This window comes from Ixodes scapularis, unplaced genomic scaffold (genome assembly GCF_016920785.2).
Source record: "Ixodes scapularis isolate PalLabHiFi unplaced genomic scaffold, ASM1692078v2 ptg000919l_1__unscaffolded, whole genome shotgun sequence".
Lineage (NCBI taxonomy): Eukaryota > Metazoa > Arthropoda > Arachnida > Ixodida > Ixodidae > Ixodes > Ixodes scapularis.
In genome coordinates, this window is record NW_024610068.1 from 61,442 (window position 1) to 74,058 (window position 12,617).

General features: G+C 43.4%; 1 long non-coding RNA gene across 1 annotated transcript in view; it reads right to left on the reverse strand.

Moving 5' to 3' along the window:
• Positions 1-12,617, reverse strand: part of LOC120849688 — a 30,047-nt gene that overhangs the window by 12,767 nt on the left and 4,663 nt on the right. Inside the window, exons 3-7 of the long non-coding RNA XR_006077154.1 lie at positions 10,574-10,671; positions 8,597-8,747; positions 8,401-8,501; positions 7,743-7,861; positions 5,816-6,008 (exon numbers count right to left, since the gene is read on the reverse strand). This is a non-coding gene — a long non-coding RNA (uncharacterized LOC120849688). The remainder of the gene's footprint in view (positions 1-5,815; positions 6,009-7,742; positions 7,862-8,400; positions 8,502-8,596; positions 8,748-10,573; positions 10,672-12,617) is intronic.

The following is a 12,617-nucleotide window of genomic DNA, read 5'->3' on the forward strand; positions in this document are numbered from 1 at the left end:
CTACGCAATTACAGAAACTCAGAAACGCTGCGAGAAAGGTAACAGCCGGTAACAGCCGGTAACAGCAAATCCCTGGAGCATGACGCTACCAGACACCAAACACTGCCTCGTCCGCTGTGGCAATGCGCACAGGGTGCGAACAGATGCATTCAGCAATCCACGTACAGTGAGTTTTTGCAAAAGTGTTCAACAGAACGCACTTAATTTTCACCCAAAATCGGTTTGGTAAATGTTCCAGCACCTCTCTCCTTCCCACCGGCCCCGCCAGCGGGTGGCTTGTCTATAAGCCCAATGTATGGGAGCTGCGTGCAAAGCGAGCGCTGCACAGCCATCTAGGCCAAATTAGACTTGTACTGTAAAACCCTTTATTTTCGCGAGCGCCTAATTTTCGCGAATTTCGCGAATTGAAAACTTCGTGAAATTTCTAGGGGCACGCGAAAATACCGGTCCCTATACTTCGTTTCAGCAAGGGCCAATCAAACAGCGAAAGAGGCAGAACGTCATGGCGTGCTTTCTGCAGTTGGTAGGACCAGCCGGTATTCGCCGTTTCTCTGTGCGTGCTCCTCTGCTGGCTAGTTCTATAAAGTGCAGAGAACACGCCATGCCGCTGCGCTTTTTGCGCTGTATGATTGGCCCTTCGGCTCATAACATAAGCCGCGCTCAGACCGAAGCTGAAACGTAGTGTAGAAGACCTGAATTGGGCTGCCTCCAGAAGTTACCGAACTTTAGTGACCATCAATATGTTCCTTTGCCTGATCCGCGAAAAATTGGGACCGCCGCGAAAATAAACGGTTTTACAGTAAACGGTAAGGCACAATCAAAATTAACACTTTCATTCCTCCTTTCTTACTTTTTTTTTGGAAAAACATTTGTTGGTATTAATTGCATGGTGATTAAAGATCGTTCTAATACACGAAATCTGGTATCTTGCATGCTCACGTTCCTAGTTTAGTTTTGTTTTCGAAAGATGCATCAGGTTTAGTTGGGCGGATGCGCTAATTACAATTACCACAAATCAGATGCGACGACTATCTTAGAAAACACACGTTGGATGGTGGAGCTTGTTTGAATTGCGCGTCACCATCAAAAGGCCTAACTTAGCTACTAGGGCAGGTGGCTGAGGCTCCCATAGGTGCGGTTCGTAGAATGCTTTCTTTTGTTATCGCAAGTTCCGATATGAACGCGCGAACGAACTCTTGAGCGAACACTTCTCCGAGCTTCCTTGATGTTCGTTGAAGTCTTCATACGCTATATAGTACCCCCGGGGTAGCCGGAGTCAACACTGCTTCATGAACCATATGTATGTATGAACCGTACGAATCAAGTAAGATAAGTGGATGAATCCGGCTGAGCCCTTTGGATCAGGCGGTAGCTTATGCCACCTAGCCATTTTGTTTTACTATTGAAGCTTAGAATATTTAAATATGAAAACTATATTCACTCCGCACTGAAAAGAAAGTGAGGCTATATCCTCAAATTCTATCTTGCTCACCGCTTCCCTGCTCTCAAATGACGCCCATCCCATGTCTCCTTGTACTCCCTAGTTTGGCGTTTTGCAATGTGCCCCCAAAGCCAGCCTACCTACTCCGCGCTGTTTTATTTCTGGTCTTGCATGCACTTCGGATTTCATGCATAGCACTGCTTTTCCAAAAGTCAAGCCCAGGCACCATGACCCCCTTTCCAAATCTCTCTCACCACCTCATACCTGTTGTAATTCCAAAGTGCTCTATTTTTCATTACAGCTGCATTTCTGTTGCCCTTACCTATTATATACTTTTCATGCTCACTGAGATATTCTGCACCATCACATGTACATACTCCTAGATACTTGTATTTACTAGCTCTCTCAACTGTAATATTCTGTATCTTCAGCCTCTCAACGTCATCATCGTTAAAAATCATGACTGCTGATTTTTCACTACTGAATTCTAAACCTAATTCCTCTCCTTCCTTACCACAGATGCTCATTAATTCCTGCAACTCTGTCCTGTTGTTAGCCATTAGTACGATATCATCCGCATACATCAATCCCGGTAAGGATTGCTGAATTTTTTGGCCTAACTTACTGTACGAAAGGTCGAATCCAAGCCCACTCTTCTTTAGTATATCCTCCAATCCTCTCAGATACAACATAAACAGCAAAGGTGATAACGGGCACCCCTGCCTAAGGCCTCGTCTTATCTCTATTTTCCCCGTCGCCTTTCCTTCCCATGTTATAATCACCTTAATATCTTTGTAAATGTTCCTTAATAGGGCTGTTAGTCCTTCATCTAGGTTTAAGCTCTCCACTATGTCCCACAGGTTCCTTTGGTTCACATTGTCATAGGCACCCTTGATATCCAGAAATGCCAGCCAGAGCTGTCTGTTTTTTTTGTTTTTTTTTGTGCTATTTCTATGCACTGTGTTAGAGAAAATATATTGTCCTCCAACCTTCTTTGTTTCCGAATCCCGTTCTATAACTCGCCCAGTATGCCCTCGCAATCTACCCATTCCTCCAGCCTGTTCTTACTAGTCTGCATTACCAACCTGTAAATAACTGGTGTCACGGTTATGGGACGATAATTCCTAATATCCGACTTATCTCCCTTTCCCTTATATATCATACTCATCCTACTAAGCCTCCATTCATCTGAAATATTTCCTTTTTTTATCATAGTGCTTACTACCTCCCTTAGTTTTGCCTTAGATTTAGGACCCAAATTCTTCACCAGCTTGATTGGGATCCCATCTGTGCCTGTCGACGTGCCAATAGGGACTCTTCGTTCCGCCTTTTCCCATTCTCTTTGTCCAAATTCCACGATGTCACAAACTGGACTGCTACTTCCTTCGGTTCTCCTATCTTCCACATGTTCCCGCTCCCGAAATTTCTCCTCCATCACTGCGCATCAACTCCCTCTAATTGATCTCCCTGATGCGAGAGTATGAACCTCTGTCTAGCTTGCGTCGTTTCAGTTCAAGTGCTCCCAAAACTTCTTGGCTGCGTTTTTTGCTTACATTACTCATCCATTTTTCACCATTTCTTTGAATTTTCGCATTGATCAAACTGGATGCCTCTCGGCGACATGTTATAAAAGTGTCCCGTTTCCTTTTTACTTCCGTTTCTGAATCCCCACTGCGCTTGGAATACCTGTGTTCTCGAGAGGCTTCTTGACGTTTTTGTATCGCTTGCTTCACTTCTTTGTCCCACCAGCTTTTTTGTCTATGTCCTTGCTTCCCCTTTCGCTTACTCTGAACTTTGTCTAGTTCCAGAGCAAAAAGCCTGGTTAGGCTCTCATAGGTCCAATCTGTATACCCTTGCCCTGAAACTGCTTCCTCTATTCTTTCAGCAACTATTTCCAACTCTCTGTCGCTGCAGAAAGTTTGCTTTGAATTATGTTGTCTAGTTTCAGCATTTACTTCTCTGGCAAAATTCAGCTGAATACGTTTGTAATCACTACCAAGACTTTTGAAACCTTCTTCATCTATTTTCATTACTTGTAACTTACCATATATTTTGTGGGACATGAGTACGTAATCTATAGTTGAATGTAGATTGCCAGTTTCCCACGTAACGTGCCGTCACACCTCTGACTGGTATTACATAAAACTAAGTCATGTTTTTCCACCAGTTCTAGTAATATGCTTCCAGTTGAGTCCGTATACCCATCCACCTCAATATGGGCATTCATGTCTCCCATAATAATTATTTCGGAGCCTTCCCCTAGTTCACTAATGTCTCTTGATATGCAATCAATCATTTTTCTGTTTTCCTCTGTTTTCCTTTTCCACCTGTCCCTGTCCATAAGTAAAGAACTCCAGGACTGTTGATTCCCCAGCGACTTTTCCTTTCAGCCACAAATGTTCAGCGCACTTCTTTCTGATCCTTTGAAAGTTCATATGGCAGTTTCCCGGTTCCGCTATGGGTAGTTTTGGTTTCGAATTCAGCGGTTTTGCTCACGGGTATGCAAACGTAGCTTCTTGATATTTTAGTCGCGATTTTGGCTGGAATATTTACTCTATTTACATGCATTTACTACCTATAAGTGCAGTTCTAAACTTAGGAATTGCATACTAAGCAAAAATTAGCCGACATCACACGACAAAAAGTATATTTTGCTGCGGTAAAATATTTGTTAAAATTGGCCACGAAGAATCTTGGCTTACGAAACATTATAAGTAAAACAAGTGATTCAAACGCAATTTATTTTTAGCTCAATTATGTACAGATGAATCAGTTGTGGCGTAACATGTTTCCTAAGACAGCGATTAATATTTACAAAAGCAACTTATTATTAACATAATGAATCATTAACAACATATTGAATGAGACAAATATATCCGGGAAAACATGCGTCATGATTATTTGCCAAAGAACATGTGGAATAATAATTTACAAAGCTCAAACAATACACATCTTGATCAAAAAGTGTCACAAAGTTACAGGTCACAGGTTAAAAAAATCTTCCCTCTCAACCTTCCAAAAGCCACCAGCTAGCGAGGTGCACCATAGCGCCATAAGGCAGTTTTCACATCAGTTTGATACATGAATTTGGCATACTTTAACATTTTGTTTTTGATTAAAACAGAAAACACCAAACCATACATTAGAGATTAAACCAGGTACAGGCAAATTTGTAGAGACCAAACCTGCACTGTTAAATAAAAACATTTTCTGACACCCCTCGAAACAGAGACGGAAAGAACCGACACCCGACAGTGTTGCAAACAAAGAAGCACAGACGTTAGGAAAATGTGCTACACCCTCTACAATGGCAAGAAAGTGAGATTCTAGCTGCTTGATGAAATCAGAAGCAGCCTCTGAGGGTACAACTAGATTCCCAAACAATTTACCGGGCACATGATACACTTTTAACATCATGAAATTCTGGTGAGGTGCTCAGTTCTGAGTCATTTTCTCGAGAAAAAGCTTGATAAGAAATCCTCCGACATATAATGTGCAGGAGTCGTCAATTACGCTTGATTTTCTGTTCGACCTGAAAGCCATATTGATTTTTTTATTATTTGTGGAGATTGCCTGGTACGGTACCGCTTAACGTAGTGTTAGTGATTAGTAGATCCCACAAAATTTCAGTGTGTGAAGTCAGTCAGCCAATTAAATGAGGCGACCGGTCTCTTGGTTGTAAATGAGCAATTTAGTTAGCGCTGCACGGCTGCTAGCCTTGGTCCTTTAATGAACGTAACGCAGAGATGATTACACAAACCCGTGTCGATAATACACTCATAGGCCTGTATACTATTGAAGCTTTGAGTTATACCCATAGGAAATAAAATCAAATGCTTTTAGGTTGCGGTCTGGTTTCTGAAGGAAAACAAGAACAAAAAGATGAATGGCAAGTATCTTTAGCTTTCGGACAGACTGCTAAAGGCGCGATTTGCAGTTTTTCTTTGTTAATTTCATGTCTTTCTTTAGTTCGTTTAAACATTTGGGAAGCGCGCAGGGACAGACGCTTCTGAAGGACACTTCCTCCGGCATGATGAAACACTACGTTTTTTTTTTTTTTTTTTTCACCCACGCCTTACATGGTCGCGTGTCGCGGACACTGTAGCTGCACTTTATTCTAGCATCCTTGCAAACGCGCTCTAACTGCCCTCGTCTCCCGCCCCCAGACAGAAACACATAGCAAAAGGCCTATCCAAATCGAAACAGGCAGCGGCAGCGATTGAACTCTGGATCTCATTTGGCGTTCGGCGTGGAACATCGCCAGATTTCGCTCCGCGTGCACCCTGCGACGCGTAGCGCGTTTTTCTCCTTGCTCCTCTGAGAGGTGCAACCCTGCCAAACGAACAAAGACAGTTTCGACAGCTAGGCAGTTACCTTGAATAACGTGGAATCCATTGAAGCTTCCCGTAGACCGCAGACCAACCTGTCTCGGAGCACATCGTCCAGCGTCAACCCGAAGTCGCAGTGCTCCGACAGTCGACGAAGCTCGGCGATGTAGTCGGCGATGCTCCCACCCGGCCGCTGGTCGTGTTTGCCGAACTGAGCCCGCTGCACGATAACGGACGGCCTAGGGTGGAAGTGAGCCGTCAGCTTCGAGACGATATCCTTGTAACTTGTAAGGTACGTTGTTGGGCTAGTTGGTTCATCTTAGTAAAACATATAAAATAGCGCCTGTCCTGTTTACTTCTTGTCCTTGTTTCTGTTGCGCTATTTTATGTTTTACTTGTAACTTGTCTCGGACGGAAGAGCCGCCCTGCTGGAAATGGGCGATGTGAAATGATGCCAAAATTCACATTGAACCAATGTGCAACTGTAGGTCCAGACACATTGAGCAATATGCATTTATGAAACAAAAACCTATGTGCACCAATTGGTAATCCTTTAGGGAATTCACATTGGGCTGAATTGGTAATCCTTTAGGGAATTCACATTGGGCTGATTGCATTTATGAAACAAAAACCAATGAGCAGCAATTGGCAACAGGTACCCCAGTGCACATTGCATTGAGGGTATTTATGGGGCAAAAACCAATGAGCAGCAGTTGGCAACAGGTGCTCCTGTGCACATTGGGTTGATGGTATTTATGGGGCAAAAGCTAATGAGCGGCTATTGGCAACAGGCCCCCCTGTGCCCATTGGATTGATGGTATTTATGGGGCAAAAACCAATAAGCGGCAATTGACGACAGGCACCCCTGTGCACATTGGGTTGATGGCGTTTAGGGGGCGAAAACCAATGAGCGGTAAATGACAACAGGTGCCCTGGTGCACATTGGTTTGAAGGTACCCAGTCAACCAGCAACCGTCTATTAAACATCCGAGAGATGTGTTGTTCGGACATTTAACATATCCAGTGGATATCTGCTACGATTCATCCAACATTGAAAGTATCTACTGTGCAGTGCAAAATGGTTCCCCAGAAAACGTACCACTAACGCAATCTGGTTGATGCAGCTGGACATTCAGGACCATTGTAGGATGTTCAGCCTGATCCTGTGGATGTACCATGTACATACCTCAGAAATATTACCTTTCCTGGTATAGGGACCAGCCCTATGCCAGGAGGGCAAGGAAGTGCCTAAGCAGCCTTCATTTTATGCTAGCATATAGCGTGTAAACTGTCCTACAGAAAAATTTAAACGGATAAGAGTCCAATTCTTTACAAAACAGGAGCTCAGAGGGCAGATTTGCTGTATGGCCCGTGCATGCTTTCAATATATACCCAAATGGCGTATTACAGATGTATAATGTAGCAATCAGGCCCGCAGCAGACATTCTTTATATTGAAGTTTTTTTTTTCACCATCAAGCTCAGAAGCTTTACCACAGGATCAATGCAGACGACACTGACAAGGAAGGCGACACTACTGATGCTGACTCGTTTTAGTGAGGTGGACCTCACCACATGCGAGAGAACTGAAATACTGGACACAAACATTGTCATAAGCTATGACAAACGGCCCTGAGGAATTGACTACTGAAGTCTAAGGCTTCAGTAGTCATATGCTCTAGTGACGAGGACACCAGAATTCCATGAGAGCTGTAGCACCGACCGCATGGCAAAAGATGCCGCTGCACTCTTGCAGCGTAACTTTGAACGTGAGTAGCGCACTAAATTCCTGCCCAGCCTGTCAGGCATGCACATCCGTTCTGTAGAAAAAGTTGCAGTGCCAAACAAATCGCCATTAACTCTTTATTGTTACTGTTAGACAGACGATCAGTGCTTGATGCTTTTAAAATAAAGTATAATTTTTGAACAATGCTGCATAGACAGCATGAGGTTTTCAAAATAAAGTATACTTACTGAACAATGCAGGATACTTTGCTTAAAAAAAATGTCTGATAAACATAATAAAAAGCTCAGCGCATTCAAGGCCCACTTAAGGCAGTTCACATCTCCCTCTCCTGTGGTGCAGAATGTTCCTGAAAAGCAACGAAAAAATGTTACGTTAAAGATATGTGAGCAGTGGTTTACCATTCTTTGAAACAAAACTAATAAAACAGTGAAGTTCAAAGTGAAGTGACTCAAATATGCAAGAATTGGAACTGATGTAAATAAATCAGAAGTATTTTATGCCTTGTTTTTAAAGCACATTCATGCGGGATGTGTGTACTGTATTGCCAACTTTTGTTTGTTAGATTTACATCAAAAATCAGTGTTCTTAAAATTCGTTGTCTGTGCATTCTTTTTAATCCATAATAAGGTACTATTACATAATGAAATTTTTCCTCTTAGAGAAACACTCCAAACAAAATTTTTTTTATTTAAAATTATTCAATACTGTTCACACCTGTAGTATTTCCTCTCAAATTAAACCAAAAAAGGTGTCACTGGCTTTAATATTTAAAGCATTCAAATACTCTTATATAGAAATTATGCTTTGAAGAAATTGCACACCATACTTACTGTTCTAGAAAAGTTTGATTTTTGTGCTAACATCAGCTTAATAATACCAGCTTACCATTTGAGATGACTGATGTCAGGCAGGTGCGTGGCGAAGTTAATCCGTGACCATGGTTTCTACCTTGAAGTCTTCACATGTATGGCAGCTCTGCACTGCATCTGATAAAAGAAAGCAACAGAAGTATGACACCAACAATTCCATAAATCTGGTTCCATCTGAAGTGATCTGCACTACTGTTCCAGAGATTACTTACTTATGATGCACTCAGCAAGGTGAAGGTTCCTGAATGTCAACTTTCTCTTACGTCCTTCCCACAAAAATTTTCACCCCAACTGGTCAGTCAGCAACCGCTTCGTGATCTGTCTCGTACAGGAAGCATAACCAGATCCGCAGACTTTGCTGAGCTGTCGAACATAAAAAAACATCCACATAGCAACCGCTTAGTGCAATCATAACTATTGATTGGATGTTTCTGTTTATTTTTAGTCAACCTTGGCAGGTGTTTATCGGCATCCATTTCTTCATTAAATGTGCTGCAAAAATATTCCAAAAGCCGGGAATCATAATGATAAAAAAACTGCACCGACTTTACTCAACAAGATTAACAATTTAATCAAACGTTTCGTCTCCCATGTGGGAAACATCGTCGGTGAAACCTTGAAGCAGGAATGAGCGAAAGAAACTTCAACAGTCCTATTTAAGCAAGTCCGCATACACATTGAGGAGGGGGCCGCAGCTGGAGTTACAAGCTGATGAGTCATTTCGGATGAACCATGATTCTACGAACCTGCTTGGACCCCACCTTTGTTCACGCGCCAAAGTGGACGCATTCTCAAAGTCGAAACTGTGTCCCGTATTCCAACAATGGTCTACGAGTTCCGTCTTCGCTCTTGTCGCATGCGTGGCCTTTGCCATGTCCCTTTTGTGACTTTCATTTAGCTTTAAACAGCATTGAATCATCAATCCAATTCACACATGAAGTTGAACAGAACGGTGCAAAGCCTTTTCTGTATGTTAATGTGTTCCGAAATAGTACCGGTCGCTTATATACAACAGTGTACCGCAAAGCTGTGATACAGGCAACCTCTTAAGCTTTAACTCGCATCATTCTGTCGAACATAAAAGGGCTGTCGTAAAAAACCTACTACACCGGTCCGAACGCATTTCTTCTAATCCTCAATTGCGCGCTTCTGAGAAAAAAGTCAAATTTGGGGGATTTACGTGCTAAACCAACGACGGGCATCTGGCACGCCCCAGCGGAGGACTGAGGATTAATTTAGACTACTTGGGGATCTTTTGACGTGCAACCGAAAGCTCGGTTACACGGCGTCTGCTCCGCAATAAGCCTCCGCCACATGGGGATCCGTAGGCCAGCGCTCTCGCCTCGGAGCCACCGAGGCGGCTTGCGCGCTTCTGAGGATGCTGTTATTGTTGACCTGCTGATGAAGCGGAATTATCCGAAACGTTTTATTGATAACACGCACAAACAGATGGGACAAAGAAGTCAGGATAATGGACAACTTAGGACAGGGCAAGCAACAGTACCCTATTTGAGAGGTGCTTTTGAGTCCATTCGCAGGGCCCTCGCCCCTTTGAATATCCGCACAGCTTTCAAACCCCACCATAAACTATGTGACTTCATTTCTAAACCTAAAGATTACACCCCCCCAGAGTCCCAGTGCGGTGTTGTGTATAAAGTGAACTGTCTAGACTGTGACACATCCTACATTGAGGAGACAGGCAGGAAGCGCTGCACTCGCCTAAACAAACACAGCGAAGACAGAACTCGTAGACCATTGTTGGAACACGGGTCACAGTTTCGACTTTGAGAATGCGTCCACTCTGGCGTGTGAACAAAGGTGGGGTCCACGAAGGTTGGTGGAATCATGGTTCATCTGAAGTGACTCATCAGCTTGCAACTCCAACCGCGGCCCCCTCCCCCGATGTTTATGCGGACTTGCTTAAATAAGATTGTTGAAGTTTTTTCGCTCATTCCTGCTTGAAGGTTTCACTGATGATGTTCCCCGCATGGGAGACGAGACGCTTGATTAAATTGTTAATCTTGTTGAGTAAAGTCGGCGCAGTTTTTTTATCATTAAATTTGCTACTAATATTTATACCTGCTCTTATTGAGGCACTTCCGACATTTAAACTGAGAAATTTTGACGTCTTTATCTCAATATGGCGATTGGATTAAAGATTATACCACTGGGCACGGGCTTGGACTTACCCGAAAGCCCAGGCCTGGGATGGGCTCTGACTTTTGACTGTGGGCCCGGGCCGGGCTCGGGCCAGCACGTTGATTGGCCTGGTTCGGGCTCGGGCCAGCTGTAAGTGACCATGATGCTGACAGAGGCCATCGTAGAAATCGGCGTCTCGGTTATCTCAGCAACATCAACTCCAGAACCACTAGACAAGTACCCATGAACGTAGAGCAACCTTAAGACAGTGGACGGCAGCGTCGTTAATCATGAGGTGAGCTTCAGGTTAATCCCAGTGGCGTGATGTTTTTGCTTGTGGTGATAAATAGCGGCAAACCAAAAATAAACGGACATTGAAGCGCTCTGTCAGGAATTAAAAATGGGGGACTCAAAAACATTAACGCTAAACAATCTCAACCTAGTTGATCATGAGAAACACTTATCTCTCTCGAATAATAGCTGGGAAGCGCTAACATAGCGACAATGATGTAGTGGGGAAGCTTACAGGCCTAGTAAACAATTATACACATACTGGGGAATGCCTGGCACATATTCAGGTATGAATACATGCTCAGATCTACAAAATATTTTAGGAGAAGATACAAACTGCAAATTAGTAGTCTTTCTTAGAAAACACATTGACGTATCTTAATCACAGTGCTAAAACCCATAAAAACACTTGATTACAATTATTTTAATAAAAAAAAGTTCTGAATATGTACATGACACCAGCAGTCATAACTTTGATTTAGTTCATCGCAAGCTAGATTTCTCTGGCAGCAAACGAAGACAAACCTTTTAACTGTGCAGTGAACCAGAATTAATACAATACGACGAAGTTTCCGTATACCACTTTAAAATAACCACAAACAACGCTTTTCAGATCAGTATGTTTTGCTATAAAAGGCTATAAAGCCATAGTCCTTACAGTATATTATAAAGCTTTTAGTCTTGCTGCATCCAGTTGTGGCTTTGCTTAGCCTATGTGCGGTTTGAAGGTCTGCCGGTTACAATTCGCCAAGGAGGCCATCTGTGGCGGAGATAATTACCAAACCTTACCGGATGAACATTGATTCCCTCTTCTATTTGAGAACTTTCGTGTGTGAAGTCTTGTTGAGCCACATGCCATTACCAATGCACACATAGAAGACATAAACTTCAGTTCATCTTTGAAGCAGCACTATGTAGAGGAAATTTACCAGTGCAATATTCGTGACTCCAGCGAAATCGACGCCGCGTAGCGGCAGCGCCGAGAAGCTCAGGAGAGGAGGTTGTCCCGACTCTGTCGTCTGCTATCGCTGCTTGGTTTTCGTAGGCAGCATAGAAACAAACATAGTTTCCAGTAATTATTTTAATGATTCCACCGGGTCCTTCCTACGCACTGAGTAGACAAACGTTTCTAGGGTCGAAAAATCGCTTTGCATTCAAATGTAACACCGATTTTACGCTGCAGTGCAGGAATTTGTGATGGTCCGCATGCTGAACAACGAAAACGACCTTCTTTCGTCCGAATTTTGCCTGAGCAGCGCGCCATCTATAGTTCGCTGGAGTCGCGAATAACCTGGACTGGGATTGAAAACAGGGGTCCTATTTGCCAACGGCATGCCTCAAAATTAATTTTGTTGATGAAAAAAAAAAATTGTAGCAATATTTACGCGGCAAAACGCAATTTGAGTTTGGCACAAAACCGAACCGGTGTAACTAGCAGGTATCCTTCTTACCTCATTACTGTCAGAGTTAACGATTTGAATGATTCGACGTGATCCCTCACCCTCCTCCTCCTCTTCACCTCCTCTCTCTCCCCCAACGAACTAACAAACAAACGAACATGCACGCGTGCGCACACACACACGCGCGCACACACACACACACACACACGCACACACACACACACACACACACACACACACCTCTTCTCCAAATAGACACAGACTGCGCCACGCCTTGACAGATATAATTCATTCTAACCTTAAAGGCGGACCAGCAGAAATATTCTTGCGCCTGGCGGAAATTCCTCCTCGCCCTCTTTCTTTCGTGTATTGTAGCACGGCGAGGCGAGGGGAAAGGTCCCCT